The 9,666-nt window shown below is 44.2% G+C and overlaps 1 pseudogene; it reads left to right on the forward strand.

The window, feature by feature from the left end:
* The first annotated feature begins 4,462 nt into the window (after nucleotides 1–4,462).
* Nucleotides 4,463–8,382, forward strand: LOC149862788 (olfactory receptor 6F1-like; annotated as a pseudogene).
* The last annotated feature ends 1,284 nt before the right edge of the window (nucleotides 8,383–9,666 follow it).

The raw sequence follows: 9,666 nt of genomic DNA on the forward strand, positions 1-9,666 counted from the left end.
ACCCCCTCACCCCGACCCCCGAGCATGCTGCCAGCCAGGGGCCTGTTCTACCCTGGTTCAAAGTCCAGCTGTTCTGAGCTCACATGTAAATTCTGTGCCCAGGAGCAGTGTACTTCAGCTCAAAGTGCTTCAAAGTTTATTGTGTCACATTCATTTCATGTGTAGATGCACCCTGAGAGAAACAAAGGACCTGCAAACCTTACACATTGCTCCACAAATTAAAGTGTTTTTGTAACAAGATGCAGGGCTCAGGAGCTGGGAGCCACTTGCAGAGGGCTAAGGGAATGGGCTTCCAAGAGAAGTAGTACTATCTGAGTGGCCAGAATCTGGAATGGGCTTCCAAAAGAGGTAGTACTATCACCTAACTTGGAGGTCTTCAAGAGGAGGCTTGATAGTCATCTGGCTGGGGTCATCTGACCTCAGTCCTCTTTCCTGTCAGGGGCAGGGGGTCGGACATGATGATCCCTTCCGACTCTACAATCTATGAATCAATGGTATAACAGCCTACCTGCTTAGGAACACTGGCTGAACTGACAGAGAGGAGGAGCTGGGCTCAAGGGAAGTTCAAAACACTCAGGAAGAGAAACTGTTGGGGGGGAAAAGCACAGGGACTTGTGTCACTCCTCCAGGGCTGAGGAAGGGCTAGAGGTTTGATTTTGTGTTTGTTGGTTTGCTGTGGTGAGAGACTTGTCTTTTTTACCGTGGCAAGAAACTTTCTTCGTGTTATAATACATGGACTGGCTTCTATAAGGAACTGTCTCCTGAGTCTGCCAAAGGGAGTGGCAACCCATTAAGGTGTTGTTCTTCTCAATCATGTGTACTTGTATATTTATTGAAGCCAGTTATACTGCTGGGGGTGGGAGAGAGGGTATTGGACTGCAGCCTTGGAGTCTAGAAACATTGATGGACTCTTCCCTCAAGAGGAGGGGTTCCCTACCATACAGTTGAGGAGGGGGAGATATTCGGAGGAAGACCCAGGATTTCCCAGAAGGGAGTGTGGGAGCAGCAACCAGCACTGCAGAGGGGGCTGCACTCCCTGTTCTCAGTCTCCACCAGTGTGCACAGGCTTTTTAACATCTCTAAAGCAAGTGAAAAATCCCCTTCCCTTCTCCTTCCTTCCTACCACTCAGCTCCCCTGCCTGCACTGCTGTCCTCTCCCCTGTTTGGGGATGGGGATGCTTTGCTGGGGAGGGGGCAACAATTACAGTATGAAGGAGAGTAGTTCCCCTCCCCATTCCACACACACCCCCTGCCCAGTGCTAGAGCAGGTGCAAGAAAGAGAACCCCTTTCCATCCCTACTGCCATTATCTCCATCTGTGCCCATTCCCCATGCAGCAGGCAAGAATGGTTCTCGTACTTCCTGGCCCCCAAGACAGCCAGAAAGAGGCAAGGGGGAAGAAGACAAAGAGTAGGCATGCCTTTGAGCAGGAAGGGGAGGGGAGACAGGAAGGAAGGATTTTCATTTGCTCCTTAAGAGCATCTTTAGTTTCCTTAAAAACAGAAGGGACAAAAGGCAATTGAGATTCATGTAAACAAATGATTCCCAGATAAGCTTTTTCTGCTCTCAGCTTACAATGCAACAAAGTGGCTGCAGGCTGAGAAGGCAATATGGATTTATTTAGGCTAGCAAAGAAAGTTGTTCAAATCTTTGATAAATGATATCAACATAGTAGCTTTCAGCATTTGCCACCAGTTATGCTGCTACCTAAAAATCTTTACCAACTCCCTCCTCTTCCAGTATTTGCATGTTTGATTTCCATATACTCCAGCCTCTGATACCATGTCACCCAACTCCAACCTCCACTTTCAGTAAGAAGTGATCCCTTAAAAACATAGGTTGTCACTTTCTTGTTATTCACTTCAAATTCAGAAGAGATTAAAAACAAGAGAGTTGATCCTTGATTGTGCCTCTGTCCCAGTATCTAGTATTGAAAAATCCCTCCCACCTCTTCACATATCCATACAACTTTCATTCTTTAAAACCTCCTTCAACAATATTGATGAACAGTCCAAACCACTTGCTGCTTCTGTCTCTTGTTTATCTCCCTCCGCAACGATACAGTTAAAAATCCCCCAGCACTGACCACAGTTTCCTTCCAGTCATACACACACAGCCTTTTTTTTCCTAAGAAGCTCACAGTTGACTTCTTTTTTGGGAGGGGTACAAACATTAAAAACATCCACCTCTGCCTCCCTGACCTTCACCATCATGCTCTGCAGACAGTCATCCATAATATGTCCTCTAACAATATTAACTTAGGGGTTCATAATTAAAACTGCCACCCCACTGACCCATTCTCATATGTGCCTGATCCTCAAGAGGGCCTCTACCTCCATCTCTTCTCAACCACACTATAGCCTCCACCATATGACAAGTCACACTCCTGTACATAGAAAATGCTTTACTTTATCTGTGCTAAAAACAATTCAACCTTTTCCCACATCTGTTTACTTAAAATACTTCTCACATTTAGGAAGGCCACTACCAATGCTATTATTAAGAATGTAATAAAAGCATTCATCCTTTCTCTATTGCTACTTCTGTTTGCGTTGTCCTCTATTCCTCTCACCCACATTGCTATGGATTCCTTAAAATATTTGTTTTTGGGGGGTTTTAATCTAAAAAGCTCCCCACTTCTTGGCTATTTTGCCATTCCAAAAATCTGAAGCCCATCCTGGGTTCAACCATGAGGAGCCACTCAGTGGCCTCTTCTGCCCCTACAGCCACAACCTGCTTCTCTGGTATTTAAACACAAATGAAAAGATATGAGCAGCTGCTCTCAAACAAGAGGTTCCCCAGCCCTGGCTCAACACCATGCCATGGCAACCAGCTGCAATATGATATCTCAAATACTTTTCTTCAGATCCCTAGTGGTATAGGGCTTCCTCCAGCTTCCCTGCAGTTTGGGATCCTGTCTCCTTGTCTAATCAGGCCCCTCTCTCCCTAGAGCACTGCTTCTTATAGCCTGCAGGCTCAGACTGCCTACTTTGCCTCAGGCCCTGGTTTATATCCCTCTAAGTATCACCCCTTTTGTTCATGTGGCTCCCTAGGCACACACAGGGGTTTCCTCTTTCTCTGCCTAATGGCAAGCTTATGCTCCTTTTCTGCAGCCCCATGCAGAAAACATGGCCTGTAGCACTACCTACTTAAAATGACATGTGAGTCCAGCTCCTTTTCACAAATCCACCACCATTTCTTCTCCTCCATCTGCCTAGATTGAAACCACCGGCATATGTAAAATCACTGGATCTGCTCTCCCCTCTGAGGGGGGCACAGATCCAAATCGTGAATTTTTTGCTGCTACTCCCACTGCTGTTGCCACACATTGCAGCTGCTTGGTGGTCCCTTTAAATATCTCTCAGCAACAGTCTGGCCAAGCCTACTCACAGACCATCTTCAGAGAGAAGTGTTGGCTGACCTGAAATATGCAGCTACAAGTGGACTTAAATGGGGAGGTGGCTATCCACTTTCAGCATCCAATCTGGAGACCCTAACCCACACTTCAAGAAAGATGTGGACAGACTGGAAAGTGTCCAGTGGAAAGCAATAAGATGCTTAGACGCCTGGGAAGCAGAACTAATAAGAGAGACCTGGAGAAGAGAAGACAGAGGGCTGAACTGTTAAGTCTTCAAATAACTGAAAGGTGGTTATGAAGATGTAGAAAGACTCTATGGCCATAGTGGGCAGAACTAGGAGCAGTGGACGCAAGTTGCAACAGAAGAAATTTAGGTTGGAGATTTAGGAACAACTTTCTGACTCTGAGGGTTGTTAAGCATTGGAACAGGCTGTGATACAGCAAGATTATTCTCCCTGTCTGGAGACATCTACCTGGGCAAGCAATCAGAAGCTCCATGCCAAGGTAATCTTGGTACTCAGGTCATTGAAAAACTGGTTTATCCCTGGTACAAGATGGGAAGGAATATTGTGAGTGACAATTTCTTCACAAGTACTGACCTGGCAGAAAGACTGCTACAGCAGGACTTGACGTATGTGGGTATGTTTTGGAAAAACAAGGCCGATATCCCAAACAAAATGCAAGCAAATAAAAGAAGAGAAACTTTTTCATTCATTTTTGCTTTGAGGAATTGACCCTAGTTTCCTATGTTCCAAAGAAGTCCAAAGTTGTGCTGTTATGTCAAGCATGCACCATGACCTGTCAGTGGGTGGAGAGCAAAGAAAGCAGGACATCATCCATGACTACAATAAAAACAAGGGTGAATGGATAACCTTGACCACTTAATCTGTATAACCACCTGGCTGCCATTGCCAGCCTCATCATTTAACTAGGCCACAACTCAAACTGGAAGCAAAGATCACATTTAAGAAGATGGCACTTTTTTTTTGCAGGAGCTTGGAGAACAGTTGATTGACAGACATATAAAATGAAGAATGATGGATACACATAATCTGTCTAAATCCATCAAGACTGGTATGACTTTCCTAAATTATAAGTTGTCGCAATGCGCCCCAGTAGAACCTTCTGCAAAGCATGTGTGGACGTTGTGCTTTTTGTCCCAGGACAGATGACTGCAAAACCTGGAAATAATGTGAAGATTGTAAGCAATTTGCTTGTGTGCACCACAGTACATCACTGCTGCTTTGTGAGGAAGGCAATATTTAGTTAAAACAGTTAAAAAATGTTTTTGGAAGTAACTGTTAGTGTGAAAACAGTATGAAATGCAGACTTAGCAAATTGTTCATTTATGTTTTGAAACTCTAAAAAAAGTTTAAATTTTGTTCTTAGTTCTAGTTAAATAATATTTTGGGTTCGAATAATCATAAATACTCTTTCAAACAATCTGTATGTTTAATAAACAGTTTTTGGTACATTTATACTGCTGTCACTGGTTCCATTTTGTTCATGCTCGTGGGGTAACAAGTTACCCCATGAGACCAACAATGTCAAATTGTGGGGTAGCAAGTTACCCCATGAGAACAACAACAGTTATGGTTTCCTGAGAACTGATGAGGGCTCAACCTGATTTGAAAAGAGAAATTTCAGTTAACATCCAATGCCCCCGTGGTGAGGGAGGGAGGGGGCAGGGGGAGGGGCAGGAGCAGCCACTGGTCAGCCGAGGGCTGGAAGGGACCTCACAAGTTCATCTAATCCAGCTCCCTGCTCAAGGCAGGATCAACCCTAACTAAACCTTCCCAGCTAAATGTCTGTCTAACCTGCTTTTGAAAATTTCCAAGGATGGAGATTCCACAGTTTTTCTAGAAAGGCTGTTCCAGATAATCACAAGCTATTCCTAATGATTATCTAGGGAATTTATGGAATAGAATGGAGGTTATTGACAGCATGTTAAACAAATATCTGTTCAGAATATTTTAGGCTTATGTGATCCTACCTTGGCACAGGGGTGGACTAAATTATTTTTCCAGGTCCATTTCTTTAAAATTTCCTGTTCTCTTGTTTTTGGGTTATTGTGTGCCAAGATTTACAAAGTTGAATGGGGGGTTTCAGTGTGTCACATTTTAGACGCCAAAGGGCCTTGGGATATATTTAGTTTGTGCTATTCCAAACTGTTGGGATTTTGTGCTGCAGTAAAGTTGGGACAACATAACAGGAGCAGGTACTCCCAGTGAGTCTGAGTATGCACTGTTCATGGTTCACTACTGTAGGGATGCTGAGCAGGTATTCCAGCATGCCTTGCTACATTGATTCCTGAGAACTGTGCAAATTGCCTGTCTGGTGGAGAGCCTGCTTTTGGCTTGAGGGAAGCTGAGGTTTAAGGGGCCAGATGATGGTGATAGGGTCCAACCCTGCTCTTTCCCTGGGTACTCTAGTAGAATTTTAGTTCCTATGTGCAGTGTGGGAAGGGTCAGGAACTAGTTCACAGCTTGTTGGGTAAAATCATGTCTCCAAAGCTGTGAATAAGGATGGACAATGGTGCATTCTGGGCTGTTGGAGGACAGCAATATCTCCATGGGACAGCCACATGTTTGATGTTCCTGTCAAAGATACTACTATTCCAAGATGAACCTCAGTCAAAAAACTACAATTTTGAATCTTTTCCTTTGTGCTTTCAAATGGCTTGAATGTGCCTCTGCTTATGATTTGGGATGTTGCAAATGGATTTTGAATGACAAAAAATGAATGTGTGCCAAGGACCTACACTGCAGCTTTTAAAGGTAGGCTTGACTTTCAGATAGCAGCATTTTTTAAAATGAGGACACTTTCTAAAGTGTTTTGAACTGGTTGTTCAATATCATCACCGTCACCACCATCAGAAAAAAAGCCATTCAGTTCTTTTAAAACTCTCTTCCTGTGATTGTTGTAGGGTTATATGAGCCCCTAGGGGAGCCACAGTTGCACTGAGGCATGTCCAGAGGTTGTAACAGAGGGAAGAACAAAGAATACAGCTGGCAGTGTTTCATAAGCTTATTCAAATTTTTAATGAATGGGATAATGTATTTCTCAACACCCTAGCAATGTATTGGATAGTAGGGCCATGTGAAACAGCAGCATTTCACTTCAACTTCCATTTCGACATTTTGATGGAACAGTGTTTCGTTTCAAGTTTTGCTTTGTTTTATAAAAACACTGTTCCATTCCGTTTCACCGTTTCAACGCTGTTTCAATGTTTTGCCCATAAGCTATAATGGAGAAGCATGAAACAGTCTATACCTCTATCATTTCTTGCCTGATTCTGATAAAATGTGCAGGGCTGGCAGCCCTTTTTGAGGTCATGAAGCCTGCCAAGTTTCAAGGAGATAGGTGCAGGGGTTTGAGGGAAACTGCACCTCAAGCTGCTGACAAGCAGGAGCAGCGTCCTTTGATCCAGCAGGCAAATCAGGAGCCCGCACGCCTGGGAGGAGTCCAGCAGAGCCCCCACAGCTCTCCCAGGGGTGCAAGTGGGCCCTCAATCTGCCTGCTGGATGACAGGAGGCTGCTCCTGCTGCCTGGGACCCAGCACTGGGGAACTGAGCCCAGCTGGGGGAAGCACTTCGTACCACCAGGCTCAGCTCCCAGTGGCTTGCAGGCCCATGGACCTTAGCCTGGGCAGAAGGTGAGTTCCGTGAGCTCCATGGGCTGGAGGATCCAAGCAGAAAGCACCCCAGCCCAGCCCAGCGGCAGGAGGCAGGCAGAGCCGGCGCTGCACTCTGATCGGCTCCGCCAGCCCCACAGAGCTTAGCCTGGCGGCGGGAGTCAGGGGGACTCAGGTCTGCACTCCACACCAGGCTGAGCCACCTGGGGCTGCAGACCTGCTCGGAGCACAGCCCTGGCTCTCACCTGTCTCACACCACCTGGCTGCTGCTTCAAAATTCAAAACATTTCAAAACTTTCAAAACCTTTTGAATGGTCTCATTTTGTTTCAACGCTGTTTCGAAGCCCTTCATTTCATTTTGATTTCACTGTTTCAAGCTCAACAGGAGTAGAAACGGTGTCGAAATGAAACAGCCAGTGAAACTTTGCACAGCCCTATTTGATAATATCCAGTTGTATCCTTGTGACTTGACAGATGAATTTTACAGCCAGTGCAGAAAGGGGGAACCAGAGCAGTCCATGTTTTCATCCTACAAGGATTCCCTGCCAATTGGTATTTTCAGGTCTCCCTCTTCATGCTCTTCCTCTTCAAGTACATCCTGACAGTGACAGAAAATTTCTCCATCATAGTCTTAGTGAGAATTCACCCACAACTACATACACCCATATACTAATTCTTCTGCAACCTCTCTTTGCTGGAAATATGGTACACAACAGCTTGCATCCCTAACTTGGAGGAAAGTCAGGCAATCTCCTTCCTTAGCTGCCTCCTACAGATGTACTTTGTTTGCTCCCCAGGCTGCACAGAATATTTCCTCCTGGCTGTCATGGCCTATAACCAATATTTGCTATCAAATCCACTATTGCTCCATCATGAATGGCACCTTGTCTACTCAGCTGGTTCTTGGTTGGCTCTGTGGCTTTCTAGCTATTTCTGCTTCAGCATATTTGATATCTAGGCTGTCCTTTTGTGGACCTAATATAATTAATCATTTCTTTTGTGACATAGCCCCATAGATAGTTCTCTCCTGCACTGACACACATTCAATGGAGCTGGTGGCCTTCATCATCTCATTCATTGTCATCCTGGGCTCATGCACAATAACCCTGGTGTCCTACATTTATATCCTCTCCACCATATTGAGCAACCCATCAGCCAAAGGTCACCAAAAGCCCTTTTCTATTTGTTCTTCTCATCTGACTATCATGATTATCTGGTATGGCTCCACCATTTTCCTGCATGCCATGCCTTCCATAAAGGAATCGTTTGATTTGGCCACAACTGTCCATGTGCTGGACACTATGGTCACTCCAGTGCTGAACCCTTTCATCTATACTTTGAGGAACAAAAAGGTGAAGGATGCTTTGAGAAAAGTGGTCAGTGCAGCATGACTCATTTTTTAAAAATGTTACTGTCAGTAGATAAACAACATCCTGTTTGACAACATTGCTATTGTCCTGAGTGCTGATATCCCTTACTCTCAGAAGTCAATATGACTTCAGTGTGCTAGAAAAGAGCATTTCAGGCCTGGGGAGGTGGGGAACTTACTTGGAATTCTGCAGACCTGGGTTCCATTTCCAAGTCTATTGCAGAGAACATCTGTGATCTGGTCATGTTGCTTCACTTCTCTGTGTCTATTTTGCCATCCAAAAACTAGAAGTAATGTTTCTGATTTCATTTTCTTAAAGCCTTCTGAAATCTACTGGGGGAAAGTAGATTTTGTTATGATCTCCCTTTAGCTCTCCTGAAAATGCAATCCGTTGTGTTGCCCCTTTCTCTCTCTTTAGGGTAATAGAAATCAGTGGAACAACTTCTGGTTCACGGCAGTATGTATAAGAGAACCAGTTCGATTGTTTAGTGACTGACTGTGATTGTGTCTCCAGATCAGAAAACATTAAAAATAATTGTATTTTCATTTGTGAGTACAGGCATACCTCGGAGATATTGTGGGTTCGGTTCCAGACCACCGCAATAAAGCGAATATCGCAATAAAGCGAGTCACACAAATTTTTTGGTTTCCCAGTGCATATAAAAGTTATGTTTACACTTTACTGTAGTCTATTAAGTGTGCAATAGCATTATGTCTAAAAAACAATGTACATACCTTAATTAAAAAATACTTTATTGCTAAAAAATGCTAACCATCATCTAAGCCAAATGGCGCCGATGGAAAAATGGCGCCGATAGACTTGCTCGACGCAGGGTTGCCACAAACCTTCAATTTGTAAAAGCGCGATATCTGCAAAGCGCAATAAAGTGAAGCGCAATAAAATGAGGTATGCCTGTATGTGTGTGCATGCACACATGGGCATAACAGACAAGTTACAAATACTGCAGCCTTTAGTTTGCTTTGCTAAGTACAGAGAGAAAATAGTTATTACAAATCAATGATAGTTTTAGCTCTGAAAAAGTGCTGAATGGAAGGGAAGGATGGTTCCTGGGATTGACCAAGGCTGTCCCCAAAATCCACTTGTCCTGTCCTTCCCCCTCAAAGAAACACATTCTTTAATTAAAAAAAAAAACAAATAAAATTGAAAATCAGTTTAGGATTGCCCTTTGGCAGGGACAAAGACAGGAGAAAATAAAGGCCTGTGGTCTCTTTTAAACACCATAGGCTTTGTTGCCACTTTTCTTCCAAGCTTGGATGACCACGTAGTGTCAGTCTTCCAGCCTTT

This window comes from Crocodylus siamensis, chromosome 6 (genome assembly GCF_052110815.1).
Source record: "Crocodylus siamensis isolate JL-2025a chromosome 6, ASM5211081v1, whole genome shotgun sequence".
Classification (NCBI taxonomy): Eukaryota; Metazoa; Chordata; order Crocodylia; family Crocodylidae; genus Crocodylus; species Crocodylus siamensis.